The sequence below is a fragment of the Meriones unguiculatus genome, chromosome 12, assembly GCF_030254825.1.
Source record: "Meriones unguiculatus strain TT.TT164.6M chromosome 12, Bangor_MerUng_6.1, whole genome shotgun sequence".
NCBI classification, from domain to species: Eukaryota; Metazoa; Chordata; class Mammalia; order Rodentia; family Muridae; genus Meriones; species Meriones unguiculatus.
In genome coordinates, this window is record NC_083360.1 from 19,161,850 (window position 1) to 19,185,186 (window position 23,337).

The 23,337-nt window shown below is 37.4% G+C and overlaps 1 protein-coding gene and 1 pseudogene across 12 annotated transcripts in view; both read left to right on the top strand.

Moving 5' to 3' along the window:
- The window catches only part of Lcorl (ligand dependent nuclear receptor corepressor like), a 155,193-nt gene that overhangs the window by 14,054 nt on the left and 117,802 nt on the right, over nucleotides 1-23,337 (top strand). The gene's annotated exons all lie outside the window — the stretch shown is intronic.
- On the top strand, nucleotides 9,739-9,881 carry LOC132646900 (small nucleolar RNA SNORA17; annotated as a pseudogene).

Below are 23,337 nucleotides of genomic sequence, written 5' to 3' on the forward strand. Positions count from 1 at the left end.
CTAGCATAGCTATCTTCTGAGAGACTCCACCCAGCAAAGGATTGAAACAGATGCTGAGACTCACAGCCATACACTGGGAGCAGAGCACAGGGAGCCTTGTGGAAGAGATGGGGGAAAGATAGAAAGACCCAGAGGGGACAAGAGCTTCACAAGAAGACCAAGAGAGCCAACTAACCTGGGCCCAGGGGGGATCCTGCGGAGACTGAAGCACCAACTAAGGACCGTGCATGGACTAGATCTAGGCCCCCTACATATGTACCCAAAGGGCATCTTGGTCTTCTTATGGGTGTCCTAGTAAGGAGAGTAGGACCTGTTTCTGACATGGACTCTGTTGCATGCTTTTCGATCACTACCCCCTGGTGGGGCTGCCTTGCCAGGCCACCATGGAAGAGGATGTGCTCAGTCCTGATGCAACTTGAAATGTTGGGGTAGGTTAGTGTGGGGGAGGGGTTCTGCAGGGGGGAGGGAGGAGAGGAAAGTTGGAAGAAGGGTGAGACCAGAAGGAGAGGAAGATGGGCACTATGATTGAGATGTAAAGTGAACAACTAAATAAATAAACTTAAAAGTTAAAAAAAGACAGCTAAACTTTGAAAAGTAAATTACTGTTTTCATTAGCTTATATTATAGGTGCTTATATAGATTAGTTGCTGGTGATTGTGTTTTGAAAAATGTCATCAGGTATTCTGTGTTACTTTCTCTTTTTCTTCTGAATATTCAGAACTAGGACTATCACATAAGTCCAAACAACAGTAGGTGTCCATACTGGGTGAGGTGTATTGACAAAGCTATGTCCTGTAAGAGTTATAAATAGGATGTCGGAGCCTGCTGGAGTGAACAAGTTAGCCACCCGATTTTATACATTTCTGTACTAGTGAGCATGCTGTTTCAGGATGTTAGAGCGTAAGTACAAGTATGGTACCTTTGGAAGAGGGTGGCCTAGGATAACAGAGAGTCCTTTGGTCTCAGAGAGTTCAAACCTCAGGGTAAAAAGAGGAGGACATAGGCTTTAGCCTTCTCTGCTTGAGCTTAGGACCCCAGTAAATAGCAGGAGAGTAGAAGGACTGTATTAGAAGTACAGCTTGCTGTTCTGTGTTGAAACTCAGGTGGAGTGAAGAAGAGTCCATGCAAAGAAACTATCTGAGCTTAAAGGTTTCAGTTGTGTCTTACGAAGAGCAGTGATTAGAAATGTGTCTTTAAGTACAGGATATTAGAGCTGGAGTATAAGAGGTAAGCAGGCATTTTAGTGGAAATGTCAGGTGAGATCAGGTACGGAGAATATACTTGTGAAAAGGGTGCCAGGCTTGAGGAAGAAGAGCTTCAAAAAATGAGATTATATACTTGGGAAAGTGGGGCTAAGAATAGTAGTACCAGGGTGGGTAGAAGACTGTCTATGCTAGGAAAGAGTCATGAAAGATGATTGCGTATAAGGAGGCTGACTGAGTAAATAAAGATAATGGGAATCAGAGTTTTTGTTATTTTGGTATGTTCATTGGTGTCGTCCTTGCTAAGTTTAAGTTTGGGTAGCCATGTTAGTTAGATTTCACAGATCTAGCTTCTCATAATATTAGGAGACAATTTCAGAGCAAACTCCCTGATCCTCCGACTCTTCCTGCCTCTTCTGCAGTGTTCTTAATGTAGCCTTAGGTGTGAAGTATTTTGTAGCTGTAGCCATGGGGACTGGGCTCAACACTGCATTTTAATTGGTTGTGGTCTCTGTTGCAAAGAGAAGTTTCCTTAATGAGAGGTGAAGATCCACTTATATCTGATAATTTGGAGGTTCGATAGTATTTGAGAACTTAAGGAATGATGGGACATCAAACGGTTGGGAAAATAAAAGTTTACTTCGTTAGTAAAACATTTTCTGTAAGGTTTTCACAAAATAATAAATACTTAGAGGCAATGTTGAAATGTTCTCGTGAATTAATCACTTTATCCCTTGAAACTATCTTTCTATCTCTCTCTACATATACATAAAATATATACACATATATGTATATATACATACATATATAGAGAAATGTGAGCTGTTTTGCGTAATCTCAACACACAAAAAAAAAAATCCCTGTTAAAAAAAAAAGATGACTTCTAATATTGAATATTTTGTATGTGTTAGGCACTATGCTAAATTCCAGTGTGTAATATCACCTTTAATTTTCACACGTGAAATAATGCAGTATTTTTGTTTATAGATGAGAAATTTGAGAGGCTACGTGACTTGACCAATATTTTCTCTCTAGTAAATGTGAAGTCGGACTTTACACTTGTGTAAAAGTCTTTACTTGTTCCTAATTAACCTGTAGATAAAGTCTAAATTTTTAATGTGGCTTAGAAAGCTCAGCTTTAATTTGCTTCCCTTATAGTGCTGTACCTTTTTCTCTTGTCAGTGTACGCTGGGCACCACAAACAGTTACATTGGTAACACAGTGATAGTGGCATAGTGACCGTAGCACCTGATATGATTGACCACCCATTATACTTATACAGGATAGTTTGTGCTTTACCACACTAGATCTTCTAATCCTTAAAATCTTCTCAAGCACTATCAGTATTATAATTTTTGAGTGTCATTAAACACTTCTAAGATCCTTAAACACTACCTCAGGACTTTTCTTTTCCTAGTCGCTGTGCCACTGCTACTTTTGTAAACCTTTTAAAGAAAAGCACTAGATCAAAAATTTCTTAGCGAAGAAAGTGAACATACACCCTTAAGTACCACCACTAACCAGATCAAGATTTAATAGAACCCCTAGACATTCTCTCATACCCCCCTCATTTACAGCTTTGTACCTCTCTCTCCAAGTGCACATAGTAACACAATAGAACACAGTTTTACCCATTTTGGGACAGTTTGTTTAAATTGAAGTATATAATATATATTCTTTTGTGTTAGCTCAGTATCATTTGTGTGATTTATTTTTAATGCTTACATGTAGCTAGGTATTCATTTTTAGTGCTTTATAGTTTTACAAGATGTATTTCATAATAGTTTCTTAAAGTAAGATTTCCAGAAATCATTTCCATAGTTCCTTATCTTCTCAGGAAAATATTTGGCTTGCTTCCAGTATACATTGTTAAAAATAAGGTTTTCATTGTAGTGGACTAGATTTCATCTTTCCTGGGATTCCTCTTAGCCTCTTCAGGTTTGGAATTTGTACTCTTCTGTGCATATTGATACTGGTTGTTCTTCTGTTATAAATACTCATGCTGTGTAGTAATTATGTGTTGCTTATTTCATAGCAGGTATGTACGTGCATGTGTGTGTAAGCTTTTACAATAAATTTTCATACTAATTTTTTGAGATGTCTTGACTCTTAATTCTCCTTCCTCTGTCTTGCCCTCCTAGCCTACTGCCCACCTATCTACCCCCTTTTCATTATACCCCCTCTCATTATGTTCTGAATCCCTTGCTTTGAAATACCATCCCCATGGCTCCTCCACATTTCCTGACCACTTCTTTTTCACTGCAGTCTATGCTACTTGCTGTTTGAATGGCCATTTCAAAAGTAATCTTGTCTCTGTATTACTTGAAAGAGTTTAATGGCTCATTCTTGCTCTCAAGATAAAAGTTTTTTGACATAGTATGTCAGACCCTTCAGTATCCATGTCTGTACATCTTATTAGCCTTCTATATTGTCTTTCTTTCACATCTCATTCATTACTTCTAACACATCTTTTAAATTTCTAGATATATTTAAATTAATCAAAACTAGAAGTTATAGGTCAGTTAAAGCTGGATTTCTCAAAGTCCAATGTCCAGAATGTGTGGTATCTTCGGCAATAAAATATTACCTTCAAATTCTGGAAGCCAACACCCGGCAATGGCAGTAGCCTGTATTGTTCTGAAGTCTCTTAGATTCCTTGGACCAACAACTTGAATAGACATTTTCCATGCCTGATAATGTGATAATCTGATAATCTGTGGTTGCTGAGAAGAGCATTATCATCACATGTGACATAACTTCATTCAAAATGTAAATTTATATATTATATATGTGTTTTTAAGCAAATGTAAAATAATGTTTCCCTGTGACCTTTTCCCAACCGTTGTTGGTGTTACTTCCTTTTCCTTCAATTTCTGTATTGCTCCCTCATGCTACTTCCTAGTTAAAGTCGCCCTGAACCCCATTTGTGCCATTTCTCTCTTCATAGCGTCTATGTCTGACTACTTCCATCCCTAGAACTCCTCTCTCTAGCACCTGCTCCCTTTGTACTTTCCTAGTTATAGCTATTTCTCTAGAAATTTTTTCTCTTGTCATTCTACGCTTGAGCACCCTTAAAGATCCAGTGATAAAATCCACAAATAGAAAACATGCACTATTTTTCATTCTATATCTGAATTATCTCACTCAACTATACTATGTATGCACTAATTTCATCCACTCACCTGCAAGTTTCATGATTTCTTTTTATTTACAGCTGTGTAGTTTTCCATACATACAATTTCATTATCCATTTTTCAGCTGAAGAACATATAGGTTGTTTCTGTTTCCTGGTTTTTGTGAATAGAACAGCAAAGAATGTGGCTGAGAAAGCATTTACCCTCAATTTCCAATGTACTTAAGAAAAGTGAGTCTTTTGTAGATTAGATAACCTACCATTTTCTTCCTAGGGTAGGAATCACATTCTGAACAGCTTTTAACATTCTAGGTGGAGCACAGACTGTACTTTTGACAAGTAGACTAAAGTGTATTTTCAACAAATAATCTAAAGTTTATCTACTCAGTTTAAGTAATAACGGGAAAGAATTAACGTATGTTTTTTTTTTTTAACAAAACAGTAATATACTCATTTAATGATGTAAATACTAGTTCTTTGTCAAGCCATGTCTTAGCTACATTATTTGAGATATTTTGAAGGAAAAGGATTTATTTTATAATAGTTAAGATTGATGATGGTACCTAAATACATTTTTGTACTCACTCGAAAGATGATAGATCTCACTTGCCTTAGACAAGTGTATTCTTTACTTCTTTATCATGTTAATAGTTTTTAAAGGTTTACAAAATGGGCAAATAGCTTTCAAAGAGATATCTATAGTGAGCCACAGATTAAAGATAGTAAATGTTATAAATAAGTGAATAAGAATCTAAGCTCTAATCAAAGCTCTGTTAGCATATTTTTAAGTAATAGTAATGCAACTCCAATACTCAAAAAAGGATAAAAAGAAACATAAAGATAGGACTCTAATAATTTATGTATGACTTTTATTAGTAATGTAATTTATCTTAAATGTACTGGACAAAACTCTAAGATGGTATGTTAGAAGGTACAGTTGACATTTAAGAAGCATATTATCCAGGTGATTCTGATATAATCAAATGAGTCCTTTAAAAGCATGGAATTTCCTTCTGCTAGTGGTAGGAAGGTAAATGAGATGTTTATATTTTGTATGCAGTTTCTAGATTAAACTATGCCAGGTGATGGTGCTGGGGATAGAATACATAGGACCCTGCGCAGGCTAGGCAAACATTTTACCATTGATCTACACTTACAGTCCCCACATATTTTTGATTTTTATCTTTTCAGAAAATTTGAATATTCAGGTTATATAGTCAGAATTTTTATTGAGTAGGGATTTATGTTCCAAATATATAGAAGATACATAAATTCTGGACATAGAATTCTTTCACATGTATCATATACTACATCATAACTAAATAAGTTTATTTTTTTCTCATCAGAATATCTGGACTTTGAGATTGTCTCCCTGTCCCCTGTTCCCTGTCCCCTTTCCCTTGTTTCCAGTTCCTAAGTTCTGTTAGTCTGGAAAAATAATAAATGCAGCAAAAGGAAATATTTGTGATATTAAAGATAAATTATCTAGGAGAGCAGGACATGGTGGTAGTGTATTCCTGTAATCTCAGCATTCGGGGGGGGGGGGCAGAGGCAAGTGGATCTCTATGAGTTTGAGGCCAGCCTGATCTACAAAGCAAGTCCAGAACAGCCAAGGCTACAGAGAAAAACCCTCGTCTCAAAAAAACAGTTGGAATGTAAACTTGTCCAAGCACTTTGGAAATGAATCTGGCGCTTTCTCAGAAATTAGGAATAGTACTACCTCAAGATCCAGCTATACCACTTCTAGGCATATATCCAAAATATGCTCAAGTTTACAACAGGGCATTTGCTCAACCATGTTCATAGCAGCTTTATTCATAATAGCCAGAATCTGGAAACAACCCAGATGTCCCTCATCTCAGGAATGGATACAGAAATCGTGGTACATAATGGAATACTGCTCAGCAATTAAAAACAAGGAAATTGTGACATTTGCAGGCCAATGGTGGGAACTAGAAAAGATCATCCTGAGTGAGGTATCCCAGAAGCAGAAAGACACACATGGTATATACTCATTTATAAGTGGATATTAGCCATATAATATAGGATAAACATACTAAAATCTGTACATCTAAAGAAGCTGAACAATAAGGAGGACCCTAGGTAAGATGTTCGGTCCTTGTTCAGAAATTCAAATGGGATAGATATCAGAAGAGGGGGGAAAACAGGGAACAGGACAGGAGCCTACCACAGTGGGCCTCTGAAAGACTCTACCTAACAGGGTATTGAAGCAGATGCTGAGAATTATAGCCATACTTTGGGCAGAGTTCAGGGAATCTTATGAAAGAAGGGGGAGATGGAAAGACCTGGAGAGGACAAGGAGCTCCACGAGGAGAGCAACAGAACCAAAAATTCTGGGCAAAGGGGTCTTTTCTGAGATTGATAACTCTAACCAAGGACCATGCATGGAGATAAACTAGAACCCCTGCACAGATGTAACCCATGGCAGCTCAAGAGCGTCCAAGTGGGTACCCTAGTAAGGGGAGCAGGGGCTGCCTCTGACATGATCTCAGTGGCTGGCTCTTTGATCACTTCCACCTGGGGAAGGGAATGCAGCCTTACCAGGCCACAGAGGAAGACAATGCAGATAGTCCTGATGGGACCTGATAGGCTAGGGTCAGATGGAAGCAAGGAAGACCTCCTCAAACAGTGGACTTGGGGAGGAGCATGCAAGAAGAAGAGGGAGGGAGGGAGGGAGGGAGGGAGGGAGGGAGGGAGGGAGGGAGGGAGGGAGGGAGGGAGAAATTGGGATGGGAGGATGAAAAGGGGCTACAACTGTGATACAAAGTGAATAAATTGTAATAAATAAAAATTTAAAAATGCTTCTTCCTCAAAAAAAAAAAAAGAAAAAGAAAAGGAAAGATAAGAAAAAATAGTATCTAACAGAAACTCACACTGAACATTACATGTAAACTTGAAACATTGGAACATTGTTTGCTATTGCCAGTTCTGTTTAGCATGAACTAGAAGCTGTACTTAAAGCAATGAAAAGGAAAAACCATGGCTGTAAAGAATCATAAATTTGGTTTTTCACAGGTAGTTTGTTAGAAATTTGCAAGAAAAACTAGATATAATATTAAAATTGGAATTCCATTCCCTACTTAATCACCTATCAGTCACCCTACCCACCTACCAAGCTTGTATAGTTCAGATTAATGAAATCAGTCAGTTCAATAGGGAACACCAGATAGGAACTGCGACTTGTGACTGCTTGGTGCTTGACCTGAAATCCTAGATAGAGCTCTCTAGAGCCATATGCCTCCCCTACCTGCTGGCCAACAAGTCATCCTACCCATTGTGTGGTCCTGGGAGTTTATAGGATTTGAAACCTGGAAGCTTAAAAGTACCTCCAAGACTGAAACCAACCATTATTCAGTTGGTCCACAACATGACAAGTTGGTAACAGCAAAGACCTAAGTACTCACCTAACAAAAGCAAGACCAGATAGCCATACCAAGAAGTACTTCAAACATCCTAAAGTTAGGTTAGGTTTTTATACCCATTAAAAAACATACAGACAAACAAACAAACAAAAAACCCATTAAGAATGTGAATACCCAAGACAGTATGTCTCACAAAAAACAATGACCCCAGTTTTCAGCAACTTTTCTGATGCACAGGATATGAACTTCAAAGTAGCAATTATAAATATGTTCAAAGGCTATGACTAAATTCCTGAATGAAGACCACAGAAATACCCACTTTAATGAAATAATAAAAACAATTTGAGGTATGAAATTAAAATGTAATAGGGACAGAATCTTTGAATAAAAGTCTAACTGAAATAAAACTCAAAATGTAAAGCTCTGAAGAAAGCCTCACCAATAAATTGGATTAAGTTGAAGAGAGAAGATGGGAGTGATGTAACTATAAAGTAACCTTTAAAAGGCAGAAAAGAGAATATATCAAGTCTCAAAGATAATATTGAAGAAATGAATCACTCCGTTCAAAAAAAATGTTAAAATTGTTAAATCAAAAAGCAGGTGGAGGGGGAGTAACAAAATAGGACATCTGGGACACTATAAAAAGACCAGACCCATTAATCATAGTTATAGAAAAGAAACTCAACTCAAAGACACAGAAGATATTTTCAACAAAATCATAGAAAAATTACTAATCTAAAGAAACATGTAGAGAGCTGTGGAATGCTGTGCCTTAAAGATGGAGCTGGTTTCCGCCTTCCACCTTCCCGATGGTGAGTGCTCTCTGTCACGAACAGTTCCACATTTGGCTAAGGCTGAGGATCTGGCTTGCTTCCAGGTATGTGGACCTATCTGCATTGCCCACGTGGCACCCTGGGGTTGGCTACCCAGAGGCTATTTAAACTGTGGGCTGGCTTTCCCCAGGGTCAGAAGATTGTTCAAGGTTCCTGAATAAACTGCATTGAAAAAAAAAAGAAACATGGATATGTGTATAGAACACAGAAAGGATAGTGAAGGACAAAAATATCAGTTGTAATCAAAAGAAAAAGAAAAATATTTCATAATAAAATCATTTGAACAATTTAGGTTCACTAACCCAGTTTACAGAGAACACAGAAGAAATTTTTAAGTCCAAAGGGAAGATTAAATACACACAAGAGGAGACAATAAGTAGATAGATAAAGTGATAATTCCAAAACAGTTACTCAGAAAAGGTCTAAGAAAACAGTACAACAACAGAATAACAGGAATTAATAAAGACCATTCAATAATAACTCAATATTAACAGTTTTGATTCCTCAATAGAAAGATAAAAGAAACAGCATTAGATCTAAAAATTACAGATACATTCTAACAGAGATAGAATAAAAACCTACTCCCACCAATGTCCAGAGAGGACATATGGTCCTGAAATGACATGAATCAGTTTGGTCTAATGGACATCTACAGCTCATTCCACTAAAGAAGATACTTTCTTCTCCACAATCTGTGAAACATTCTCCATGTTGACCACATATTGGGACACAAAGCAAGCCTCAACAAGTATAGGATGATTGCAATAACTCCCTGCGTTCTGTCTGGACAACAAGATTAAAGCTGGTTATTAACATCAGAAATAGCACAAACAACACAATACCGACTGAAAATTGGATCAAGGGAAAAATCAAGGAAGAAACTTAATAACTTAATGGTGAACTTGAAAGCTTTAGAACAATAAAAAACAAAACAAACAAAACAAAACAAAAGACATCCAAAATGGGGGAAAAGTCAAACTCAGTGCTTCAATTAATGAAATAGAAATGGAAAATATAAAGAATCAATGAAATTCAGAGTTGGTTCTTGGAAAAATTAACAAGATTGGTGAACTTTTCCAGAAAAAAATGATTCAGATTAATAAATTTAGAGATAAAAAGGCAAACATTAAAATAGGGCCTGAGGAATTCAGATAACCATAAGGTTATATTTTAAAATTTTATAATTCCCTGTCCTTAGAGGCTTTGCAGATGGGGCTGCTATGTCAAATATGTGTCAATAGGTGGCAGAGAGGAGAGAGGCTAGGTCTCTATTCATCGTTCTGATCTATGAACTTCTGAATGAACATCTGAATATTAATAGCCTAACATTTCCTGAAAAAGGAAGCCTGAGGAAACCACCAGTCAGACAAGCAGGCCTGAATCCGCTCCCAGGATGGAAAGCAAGCCAGAGACTAGAAGGATCCTGCCTGGGACCACAGAACCCTGGCAGGAGTGAGCCTAAGAGAGATGGCTACTCCAGTGGACTCTGCGAGGAGCAAGTCCAAGACGATCACAAGACTGGCTCCATGTGGCCTGGACCGGGAGCTAGCCTCAGATGAACACCAGTTCAGCACCACACAGGCCTGGAAGAGTAGACCATGTTCAAGGTGATCCTCAGGGCTTAGCACTCCTGAAACAACCTAAGATACTCAGTGACCTCAGTTGCCACTAATAGGAGCAAGTGGTGGAGAAAGAGAAACAGATGTGTACACAATGAAGAGAGGACTAGGACACGCTACGCCACACTACAGCTTCTACAACAAGACTTTTTTTTTTTTTTTCTGTTGTTGGGAAGATTGCAAGGGTGGAGGGCAGGTATGAGAGGAGGGGGAGATGAGTGGGATTGGGGTGTAGGATGTGAAATTCACAAAGAACTAATTAAGTTTTTAAAAATTATATCCCCTAAACTAGAAAACCTGAAAGGGGTTGAATTTCTAGGTATATGTGACTTACCAAAGTTAAATCAAGAGAGTAAATCATTTAAATAAACTATAATATTCAATGAAGTAGAAAAAATATTCAAAAGTTGCTGAAAAAAAGCCTAGGGCCACATGATTAAGCACAGATTACCATTATGCCATTAAAGTAACACCAGTACTTCTCAAACTATTCTGTAAAATAGAAACTGGAGTAATATTTCTATAATCCTTCTACAAAACCAAAATTACCCTGATACTCAACAACAACAAAAATATGGTCCAATATCTCTGCTGAACATAGATGCAAAATTTTTCCGTAAACTACTTGCAAAACAAATTTAAGTACACATAAGACTGTGACCAAGTTGGCTTCATCCTAGAAATATAGTCATGGCTCAGCATATATGAAGCTATAAACATAATCCACTACATAAAAAGAAATAAAAGAGAGAAACCATATGATCACCTAATCAAATGCAGAGAATCTAGCATCCCCTAACTATCAGAGTCAAGAGAAACTAGGGATACAAGGGTCATACCTCAACATAATAAAGGCAGTGTACAAGCCCACAGTCAACTTGGAGCATTTCTCTTAAAAAACAGGAACAAGACAAGGACATTCACAGTATTCTTGTTTAGTATAGTGCTTGAAATCTTGACTAGAGAAGTATGGCAAGTAAAAGACAGTAAGGGAATACATGTAGAAAAGGAAGAAGTCAATATATCTTTATTTGCAGAAGATATGAATTATACATAAAATGCTGTAAAGTCTCCACTGGGAAACTTAACAGCTGGTAGATATAATTTGCAAGGTAGTAGACTACTAAATCAATCTTCAATATCTTCCTTCCTGTAGTCAAGCAACAAACAATGAGAACAAAGTAAAGCAAACAGTACTATTCACAGTAACCTCCAGAAAGTCATTAGAATGGATCAAGTGAAAGACTTGTGTAATGAAAACTTTAAGAGATCAAAGAAATTGAAAGAGCAAAAGATGGAAAGAAACTGAAGATAGCAGAAGATGTAAATAATACCTATACTTGAGAATTGGTAGGTTTAGTATTATAAAAATGGACAACTTATCAAAAGGAACCTACATAATCAATGCATTTTCCATTAAAATGCCAACACGGTTCATCACAGAAATTGTAAAAACAAGTTTCATGTGGAAACACAAAAACTCAGGATAGCTAAAACAATCTTGAGCAATAAAAGAACCACTGGATGTTTCACTATTTCTGGTTTTAGATCATATATCTTTATTTGCAGGTGTTATGAAGTATACATAAAATACAGAGCTGTAGAAAGCAGCATGTTACTGGCATAAAAGCAAACACATTGGTCAGTAAGATAGAATTGAAGACTCATACGTAAGTCCCCACATCTGATTTTTTTACAAAAAAGCCAAAAGTACACAATGGAGAAGAGGCAGCATCTTCAACAAATGGTACAGTGCATATAGAAAAATGAAACTAAGTCCACTGCTTGGAAAGGGGCAGGGAGGAGATGAGGGCGTGAGGGAGGGTTTGGGAGGGAATGAGGGAGCAGATACAGCTGGGATGAAGAGTTAATAAAATGTAACTAATAATAAAAAAAAAAAATAAAAAAGTAAACTAAAAAAAATAAATAAAATAAAGCGTTTATGTTAGATGAGATTATTTCCCTGGTTGATGGTAACAGCAAATTTTTTTTCTTTCTCAATCTAAAAAATGTTGTGATTATATTTAAACACAATGCATATAATAAAAAAGTTTATGACAAAAAAATGAAACTAAGTCTATGTTTCTTAACCTGCAAATAACTCAATTCCAAATGTATCATGAACCTCACTCAACATAAGATCTGATAGCCTGAATCATATAGAGAAAAACAGAATATGTTTAAACTTACAAGAACAGGAAATGACTTTCTAAATAAGAACCCAGTAGTGCAGGCATCAAGACCAACAGTTGACAGATGGGACTGCATTAAACTAAAAAACTTCTTTCCAGCAAAGAACAGTATGCCAGTGAAGAGGGAGTCTGCAGAGTGAGGGTTTTGTTCTTTTACTAATGATTCATCTGACATGAGTTTAGTATTGATGATATGTGGAGAAATATAAAAACAACTAAACATCAAGAAAACAGATAACCCAAGTTAAGGCAGAGAACTAAACAGAGTTATCAAAACAGTGAAAAACACTTTTTAAAATGTTAAAAACACCTTTTAAAATGTTAAAAATCAGGGGGATACAAATTGGAAAGGTAGAGGTCAAAGTTTCGCTATTTGCAGATGATATGATAGTATCCATGACTGACCCCAAAAATTTAACCTTAAGTTGAATTTTTAAGTTGATAAACACCTTCAATAAAGTGGCTGGATATAAAATTAACTAAAATCAACTAAAAAAAAAAAACAAAAAAAAACAAACAAACAAAAAACCAGAAGCCCTCCTGTATACCCAAGACAAAATGGCCGAGAAAGAAATCAGGGAAACAACACCCTTCAAAATAGCCACTAATAATATAAAGTACTTAGGGTGACTTTAACCAAGCAGGTGAAAGACCTGTTTCAAAAAAAACTTCCAAGTCTCCGAAGAAAAATTGAAGAAGATATCAAAAGGTGGAAAGATCTCCCGTGCTCACGGATCAGTAGGATTCACATAGTGAAAATGCCTATTCTGCCAGAAGGAATTTACAGAGTCAATGCAATTCCCATCAAAATACCAACACAATTCTTTACAGACCTTGAAAGAAAAATTCTCAACTTCATATGGAGAAACAAAAAACCCAGAATTTCCAAAACGATCCTGTACAACAACAGATAATCTGGAGGTATCTCCATCCCTGATCTCAAGCTGTATTACAGAGCAATAGTAATAAAAACTGCATGGTATTGGCAAAGAAGCAGAAAGGTGGATCAGTGTAACTGAATGGAAGACCCAGAAATAAACCCACACATCTATGAATACTTGATTTTTGTCAGAGAAGCCAAAACCATTCAATGGAAAAAAGACAGCATCTTCAGCAAATGGTGCTGTTCCAACTGGATGTCTACATGAAAAAAAAAATGCTAATATATCCATATTTATCAACCTGCACAAAACTAAAGTCCAAGTGGACCAACGACCTCAACATAAAACCAGATACATTAAATTGGTTAGAAAGAAAACAGGAAACAAACTAGGAACCTTCTACAGAGGGCTTCTGAAAGCCAGAAGAAGAAAACAGGAAACAAACTAGGAACCTACCATAGAGGGCCTCTGAAAGCCTCTGCCCTGCAGACTATCAAAGCAGATGCTGAGCCTGATGGCCAACTGTTGGGCAGAGTGAATGGAATTTTAGGTAAGAAGTGGGAAATAGTAAGAGCTGGAGAGGACAGGGTCTCCACAAGGAGAGCAACAGAACAAGAAAATTTGAACACAGGGAACTTCCCAGAGACTCATACTTCAACCAAGGACTATTCATGGAGATAACTTAGAACCCCTGCACAGATGTAGCCCATGGCAGTTGGCTTGACTTTATAGCGTCATGTAATGGCCTTTCAGGGCCTTTTTGACTCTCCTGCCTGGCCTTGGTGGCTCTTTGAAACTATAGGAAGAATCCACACTCTTGTATCCTCTAAAGCCAGTAACACATGACAGCATAAGTTCCACTGTGAGTGTGTAGAACAGTGCATCCTAAGCTGCCTTGAACCACAGTAGCAGCAGCTTTTGTTTGCAGTGTTCTTTCTAGGCACAGAAAAGTTCTTAGGACTTTTATTTTCTCAAGTTGGAAGTTAGGTGATTTGGTCTTTCTCTGAGGGACCCCTTCTCTTTATTCCAGTGCTGAACATCCATTTCCTGCACTAATCTCCTTAACAAGTACAGCCTCTCTCCTACCACCTGCTCTTTTCCTCTCCAAACTACATTTTGTGTTTTCTCTGCCTGCTCTTTTTCATTGTAGATCTTCATGTGTGTTTTCAGTAACAACTATGCCACACAAGTGAGCCTCCGGCATATTCTTCAAACATGGGCAAAATGTAGTCTGATTCATTGTCAAAATATCACACAAATGTACTGTAAACCAGGACAGATTGCAACTATTGATCCCCTCTGAAAGCCCTTGAGCTAGGCCTTCACAATCCATTCCTACTTCTGCTACTGGCTCCAGGAGTCTACTAGAATGGCCCATTAAGCCCAGCTTACAGCATTCATCCACTTTTATGGTCCAAGTATTATACATTCCTTAAAAGAAACATGATCAGGTTTTTCCCAGCAATGGCCCACTCTCTGGCATCAATTTCTGTATTAGTTATTTTCTGTTGCAATAAAATGGTATGACCAGTTTCAGTTTGACCAATTTCAACTTAAGAAAAAAAGAGTTTATTTCAATTTTTTTATTGTAAAAGGATAAGATTTCATCATGGTGAGGCAGAGGACATGGTAATAAGTGGTAGGCATAACAGCAGGAGGAAGTAGAGTGATCATATCCTTAACTATAAGCTTGAAATAGAGTGGACTGGAAGTGGGGTTAAGACTTTAAATTCTCAAAGCTCACTCCCAATGATCCATTTTTCTACATTAAAGCTATATGTCTCTAAATAGTGCCACCAAGTGTTTAAATAAATGCCTGAGCCCATTGGTGGTGGAGGGGACACTTTCATTTCTCATTCAGACCAGCAAAGAGATTAACACAAACTACAGCCAGTCAGCATGTAGAAAATAAGGGACTGTGGAATGCTAAATGGGACGTTTATATCATTTATATCTCCATCCCACCCCCTTCTCCTACTGCTTAGGAATCATCATAGAAGAGGGAGTTGAAAGATTGTAAGCGCTAAGGCAGCTTCCCCAGTACGGGTCTCCCTGCCCAGGAGCCAAACAGTGGGCACCACTGAGCTGATGAATCTCCTACACTCTCATTTGCTCCTGTGGGCTCAAATATGAGAGTAGAGAACAGAGGAAACTCCTGAGCTTTCTGATTAGGCCTGCAAACGAGTGAGTGCACATTCAAGTGAGTACGTGCAGAACCCCAGATCCAGGGTCCTTCTACACTAGCAGCCATCGGATCCCTCCCAACCATACCCCCACTGTGGGCAACATAGGGATCCTTAGGACAGCATTCTCAACATTGAAGCCCCTGTTCTGTGGCTCTATTAGTAGAGTCCAGGCAAACAATTCCTGGAGCCTGGGGTCCAGATCTGAATACTGGGAGGACAGACCTGTAGGGCACTGAGGTATTCCGGGCACCTGCACATATGCATTGTGCCCATGAACAGCACCCCCTCCTGCGCTTAAGCTCTACCCTTCCAGGCATCTACATGTTCTAGCACCCTGTCGGTCAAGGCACACTTTCATGCACACTCCCGCGTTTGTGCACATGTGCCTGTGACCTTCCTCCCTTAGCTACAGCTAAAACACCAACACCCACTTTCGAACCCGTGGACCTCTCTCATCTTCCTGAAGAATACTCAGATACCAGAGACAGACGGACCCAGTCTGAAGTGCAGACTCCAGGAACAAACAGCGAAGGTTACAGATAAGCAGATGGCTAGAGATTGATGTAAGAACACATCTAACAAAAATCAGGACATCATGGCTTCACTGGCAACCCCAAAAATCAATGTCTATACTAAGTCATCAGAAACACAGGAACAGGATCTCAAATCTATGCTTACCCAGTTATTAGAGGCACATAAAGAGGAAACAAAGTTCTCAAAGAAATACATACAAATACAAAGAAATACATGCCAAACAAATAGAGGCACATGTAGAGCCATTAGTAGAGGCATATAGAGAGGAAATGAACAAAGCACTCAAAGAAATACAGGCAACTATAGCCAAACAAATAGAAGTACAGGTAGGGGCACAATTAGTGGCGTATAGAGAAGAAACAAACAGAAGAATAGAGGCCATCATGGAAAGACAGGAATCCACATTCAAACAGATGAAGGAAATAGAACAAGACCTGAAAACAGAATTAAACTCAATAAAGAAAACACAAACAGAGAAAACTGTGGAGCTGGAGAACTTAGAGAAAAGATCAAGAACCAAAAAGGTAAGCATCACTAACAATACAAGAGATGGAAGAGAGAATCTCAGGCGTTCAAGATATTGTAGAAATTGATACATCTCTCAAAGAAAAAGTAAAATCAGAAAAGTTCTAAACACAAAACATCCAAGAGATTCAAGGACACCATGAAAAGACAAAATCTAAGAATAATAGGAATAGATGAAAAAGAAGATTCCCGGTTCCAAGGTCCAGAAAATATTTTCAAGAAAATTTTCACAACTTAAAGAAAGAGATGGCTATAAACATACAAGAGGCCTACAGAATACCAAATAGACTAAACCAGGAAAAAAAAAATACTCATGTCACATAATAGTCAAAACACTAAATCTACAAAAGAAAAAAATATTAAAAGCAGCAAGGGAAAAAGGCCAAGGAACATGTAAAGGTAGACCTACTAGAATCACACCAGACTTTTCAACAGAAACTATGAAAGCCAGAAGGGCCTGGGCAGATGTCATGCAGACTCTAAGAGACCACAGATGGCAACCCAGACTACTATACCCTGCAAAGCTTTCAATCAACATAGATGGAGAAAACAAAATATTCCATGACAAAACTAAACTTAAATAACATCTGTACAGCAAACCAACCCTACAGAAGATAACAGAAGGAAAACTCCAATCTAACACAATCAATTACACCCAAGAAAACAGGATATAGATAACTTGACAACAAAAAATTAAAAGAAAACGAACATAGAAACACACTAAAACCACCAAGTCCACAATAAAGGAACTAACATTCATTGGTCACTATTGTCTATCAACATTAACAGACTCAAGTCAATAAAAAGATACAGACTAACAGAATAGTTGCAGAAACAGGATCTAACATTCTGCTGCATCCAAGAAACACACCTCTGCAACAAAGATAAACATTACCTCAGAGTAAAGGGCTGGAAAAATGTTTTTCAAGGAAATGGACCCAGAAAACAAGCTGAGGTAGCTATCCTAATATTTAATAAACTAGACTTTTAAGCTAAAGTAATCATCAAAGGAAAAATCCAAAAGGAGGACGTCACAATCCCAAAAACTATGCCCTAAATAAAAGAGCACCTGCATTTGTAAATGAAACATTATTAAAGCTTAGGTCACACATTGATCCTAACACCTCAATAGTGGGAGACTTCAACACTCTACTCTCACAAAGGGACAGATCATGTAGACAGAAACCAAATAGGGAAATAATGATACCTACAGAGGTCCTCAATCAAATGGACTTAAGAGATGTCTACAGAACTTTTCGCCCAAACTCAAGAGTCTGCCTTATTCTCAGCACCTCATGGAACCTTCTCAAAAATTGACCATATAGTTGGGCACAAAACAAATCTCAGCAGATACAAGAAGATAGAGTCACTTGTATCCTATTTGACCACCATGGCCTAAAACTAGACGTCAACAACAACAGATATAACAAAAAGCATACACACACATGGAAACTAAACAACGCTCTACTCAATGACAGCTTGGTCAGGGAAGAAATGAAGAAAGAAATTAGAGACTTTCTAAAATTCAATGAAAATGAAGGCACAACATACCCAAACTTATGGGACACAATGAAAGCACTGCTTAGAGGACAGTTCATAGCACTAAGTGCCTCCAGAAAGAAGGGTGAGACATCTCATACAAGCAATTGAACAGCACATCTAAAAGCTTTAGGAAAAAAATAGGCAGACACACCCAACAGGAGTAGACTGTTGGAAATAATCAAACTCAGGGCTGAAATCATTAAATTAGAAACAAATAAAACAATTCAAAGAAAAATGAAACCGAGAGCTGGTTCTTTGAGAAAATAAAAACGATAGACAATTCCTTAGCCAAACTAACTGACAGTCAGAGAGAAACTATACAAACCAGCAAAATCAGAAACGAAAATGGGGTATAACAACAGACACTGAGGAAATTAAAATAATCATTAGGTCTTACTTCAAAAGGTTTTATGCCACAAAATTTGAAAACCTGAATGAAATGGACAATTTTTTTGATGGACACAATTTACCAATTAAATCAAGATCAGGTAAATAGATTAAATAGTCCTATATCCCAGAGGAAATAAAAGCAGTCATCAACAGTCTCCCTTTCAAAAAAAAAAAAGCCCAGGGCCAGACAGTTTTAGCTCAGAATTCTACTAGACTTTCAAAGAAGAGCTAATACCAACTCTTCTTAAACTGTTCCACAAAACAGAAACAGAAAGAACATTACCAAACTCATTCTGTGAAGCCACAGTCACCTTGATACCTAAACCATACAAAGACCCAACCAAAAAAAAAAAAAAACCAAAAACAAAATCAAAAAATAAAAACAATGAACTTCAGACCTATCTCTCTCGTGAACATTGTTGTAAAAATAAAAAATACTAAATAAAATACTTGTAAACTGAATCCAAGAACACATAAAGCATATCATCCACGATGACCAAGTAGGCTTCACCCCAGGCATGCAAGGGTGGTTCAATATATGGAAATCCGTTAATGTAATCCACCATATAAACAAAATGAAGGAGAAAAACCACATGATCATCTCCTTAGATGCCGAAAAAGCACTTGACAAAATCCAGCACCCATTCATGTTTAAAGTCTTGGAGAGATCAGGAATACAAGGCACATACCTAAACATAGTAAAGGCAATATTCAGCAAGCCTATAGCCAACATCAAACTCAATGGAGAGAAACTTAAATTAATCCCACTGAAATCAGGGATAAGGCAAGGCTGCCCACTATATCTATTCAACAGAGTACTCTAAGTCCTAACTAGAGCAATAAAATAAGTAAAGGAGATCAAGGGGATACAAATTGGAAAGGAAGAAGTCAAAATATCACTATTTGCAGATTATATGATCATATCCATGAGTAACCCCAAAAATTCAACCAGAGAGTTCCTTCAGCTGATAAAAACCTTCAGTAAAATGGCTGGATATAAAATTAACTCAAAAAAAAAAATCAGTAGCCCTCTTGTATATGAAAGATGAAAGGGCTGAGAAAGAAATTAGGGAAACTACACCCTTCACAATAGCCAATAATAAAGTACCTTGGGGTGACTAACCAAGCAGGTGAAAGACCTGTTTGAAAAAAAAACTTCAAGTCTATGAAGATAGAAACTGAAGAAGATATCAAAAGATGGAAGATCTCTCATGCTCATGGATCAGTAAGATTAACATAGTGATAATCTCCATCCTGCCAAAAGCAATCTACAGATTCAATGCAATTCCTGTCAAAATACCAACACAATTCTTTACAGAACTTGAAAGAAGAATTCTCAATTTCATATGGAAAACAACCCAGAATTGCTAAAAACAATCCTGTACAACAACAGATTGCTTGGAGGTATCTCCATCCTGATCTCAAGCTATACTACAGAGCAATAGTAATAAAAACCACATGGTACTGGCAGAGAAACAGTGGGGGATCAATGGAATCGAATAGAAGACCTAGAAATAAAACCACACACCTACGGATGCTTGCTTTTTGACAAAGAAGCCAAAACCACAGAATGGAAAAAAGTCAGCATCTTTAACAAATGGTGATGGTCTAACTGGATGTCTACATGTAGGAAAATGCTAATAGATCCATATTTATCATCCTGCACAAAACTATAGTATCTAAGGATCTAAGACCTCACTATAAAAACAGACACACTAATCCTGTTAGAAGAAAAAGTGGGGAAGGGTCTTGACCTCATTGGCATGCGAGATATCTTCGTGAACAGAACACCAACAGCACAGGCAGGACCTCCTGAAACTGAAAAGCTTCTGTAAAGCAAAGGAAACAGTCATAAAAACAAAACCACAGGCTGCAGCCTGGGAAAAGATCTTCACCAACCCTTTATCTGACAGAGGGCTAATATCCAGAATATATAAAGAACTCAAGTTAAAAAGCAACAAATCAAATAATCCCATTAAAAAATGTGGTACAGAGCTACACAGAGAATTCTCAATAGAGGAATATTTAATGGAAGAGAAACACTTAAAAGAAATGCTGAACCTCCTTAGTCATCATGGAAATGCAAATTAAAACGACCCTGAGATTTCACCTTTCACTCATCAGAATGGCTAAGATAAAAAAAAACTCAAGGGACAGCACACGCTGGAGAGGTTGTGAAGAAAGGGGAACCCTCCTCCACTGCTGGTGGGAATGTAAACTTGTACAACCACTTTGGAAATCAGTCTGGCACTTTCTCAGACAATTAGGAATAGTGCTACCTCATTATACCACACTCAAGTACACAACAAGGACATTTACTCAACCATGTTTGTAGCAGCTTTATTCATAATAGCCAGAACCTGGAAACAACCTAGATGTCCCTCAACTGAGGAATTGATACAGAAATTGTGGTACATTTACACAATGGAATACTACTCAGCAATTAAAAACAAGGAAATCATGAAATTTGCAGGCCAATGGTGGGAACTAGAAAAGATCATCCTGAGTGAGCTATCCCAGAAGCAGAAAGACTTACACATGGTATATACTCACTTATAAGTGGATATTAACCATATAATAGTATAAACATACTAAAATCTGTACACCTATAGAAGCTGAGCAAGAAGGAGGACCCTGGCCAAGGTAATCCTCACTCAGAAAGGCAAAAGCGACAGACATTGGAAGAGGGAGAAAACAGGGAACAGGAGAGGAGCCTGCCACAGAATGCACCTGAAAGACTTTACCCAGCAGAGTATCAAAGCAGATGCTGTGGCTTATAGCCAAACTTCGGGCAGAATGCAGGGAATCTTATGAAAGATGGGGAGATAGAAAGACCTGGAGGGGCCAGGAGCTCCACAAGAAGAGCAACAGGACCAAAAAATATAGGTCTAGGGGGCTTTTCTGAGACTGTTACTCCAACCAAGGACCATGCATGGAGGTAACCTAGAACACCTGCACAGATGTAGCCCAGGGCAGCTCAATGTCCACGTAGGTTCACTTGTAAGGGGAGCAGGGACTGTCTCTGACATGACCTCAGTGGCTAGCTCTTTGATCCCCTCCACCTGAATCAGGAGCAGCCTTACCAGGCCACAAAGGAAGACAGTGCAGCCATTCCTGATGAGATCTGATAGGTTAGTGTCAGAGGGAATGGATGGAGAACTTCCCCTATCAGTGGACTCAGGGAGAGGCATGGGAGGAGTTGAGGGAGGGTGAGTGGGAGTGGAATGAATGAGGGAGGTATACAAAGTGAATCAATTGTAATTAATAAAAAGTAAATTAATTATAAAAAGAAAACCAAATGTTAAGGATTCTTATAGTATCTTATGGATTAGTAATCTTTTAACTAGTTAGGAATAGCTATACAGACAAATGGAAGGTCTAAAATCAGATCCATAAAGAAAAAGTAAGTTGATTGGATTTAATAACACAAATGCTTGTGCCTGAAAATTAAGTCCACAAGCTTGAAAAATTATTCACATATGTATGTTTATGATGAGATTTTGTCCAAAGATATCTTTACAAATCCATAGAAAAAGTCAAAAATGGTCAAAAAGTTTGATTATGCATACCATCAGAGAACATACACAAATTATGTGTATGAACAGGAAAATAAACTGGACATCATTAGTGACTAGAGAAATAAGGTAGCCTTTGGCACCTTTGAGTGGTTTTAATAAAATACAAAAATCTTGAAGAATTGATCTGAATGCAAAGTGTTATCTGTACTTTGGTAGAGAATTTGCAGTTTCTTAAAATGTTAAAGGTAGGATTACCAAATTTCACTGGTTCTCTTGCTGTGTAACTATTTGTTGGAAATGAAAATATACTCCATATTATAATTTGGTCACCATGTTCATATCCACACCATTCAAAAAAGCCCCAAAGTTGGAAACCATTCAGTTCTGGTAGCTAACAAATTGATACACAAATGTGGTGTGTCTGTACAGTGGAATGCTATTTAGCAAAAAAGATTTAACAGCATGCTACAAAACTATATATTCAGGAATAGAAGCTAGACTCCAAAGAACATAGAAGCTATCATTCTGTTCACATGAGATATATAGAAAGGGCAAATCTACAATGACAGAAAACAAGTAAATTTAGAGTAGTAAACTTTATATTTAGAAAGCCACTAATTACATACAAACATAGACGCTTTAACACTTCGGAATTTTATGGGTAATAAATGTCTTTTCTGTATTACACTGTTAATTTAAAATGAATTGTCATGGGTTAAAGAGCTACATATAAAAACCAAATTCACACAGGCATGTAAAATGATATTTAATATTCACAAATTTCATTGTGTACAAAAAAGAAAAATCATAAAACAAGACAAAGTTTGATTATAGCATGCAAGTACAAAACATGTATGAAGAGTGCTTTTTTTGTGCTTGTGAAATTGGTAATTATCACTTAGTATATTTAGAACTATTTTGACATTCTTAAAAGGCCCAAAGTCTGAAGTGTCAGGGGGAAAGTCTGAATATAGAATATAAGAAAATATACTGCACTTCAATAATAAGGAACTTCAAATTAAATAACAATTGTGTAATTATGTTTGATAAATGTTTTAGATCAGCTTTATATGATCATTTAATAAAAACAGGACTTAAAATTTAAATTGACCAATTTCATATCCAGAACCACCCAATTCCTCTTATATATTTCTGCATAGAAGAAAATTCTTACACTTGCACCCAGCAAGGCACTTATGAAACAAATGGAAGCTGGTTTGGCCCTCCAGCAGATTTGTACCTTGTGCCATTTAAGGAATCCCAAGCCATAGTATTTAGTCTGAATTATGCATTAGTTTCCTTTTGCTATTATAACAAAGATCAGAGGTTGAGTGGCTTAACATAGTATATCTTATATCTTATAATTATATTGTTCCGCAGTCTGAAATGGGTATAATTT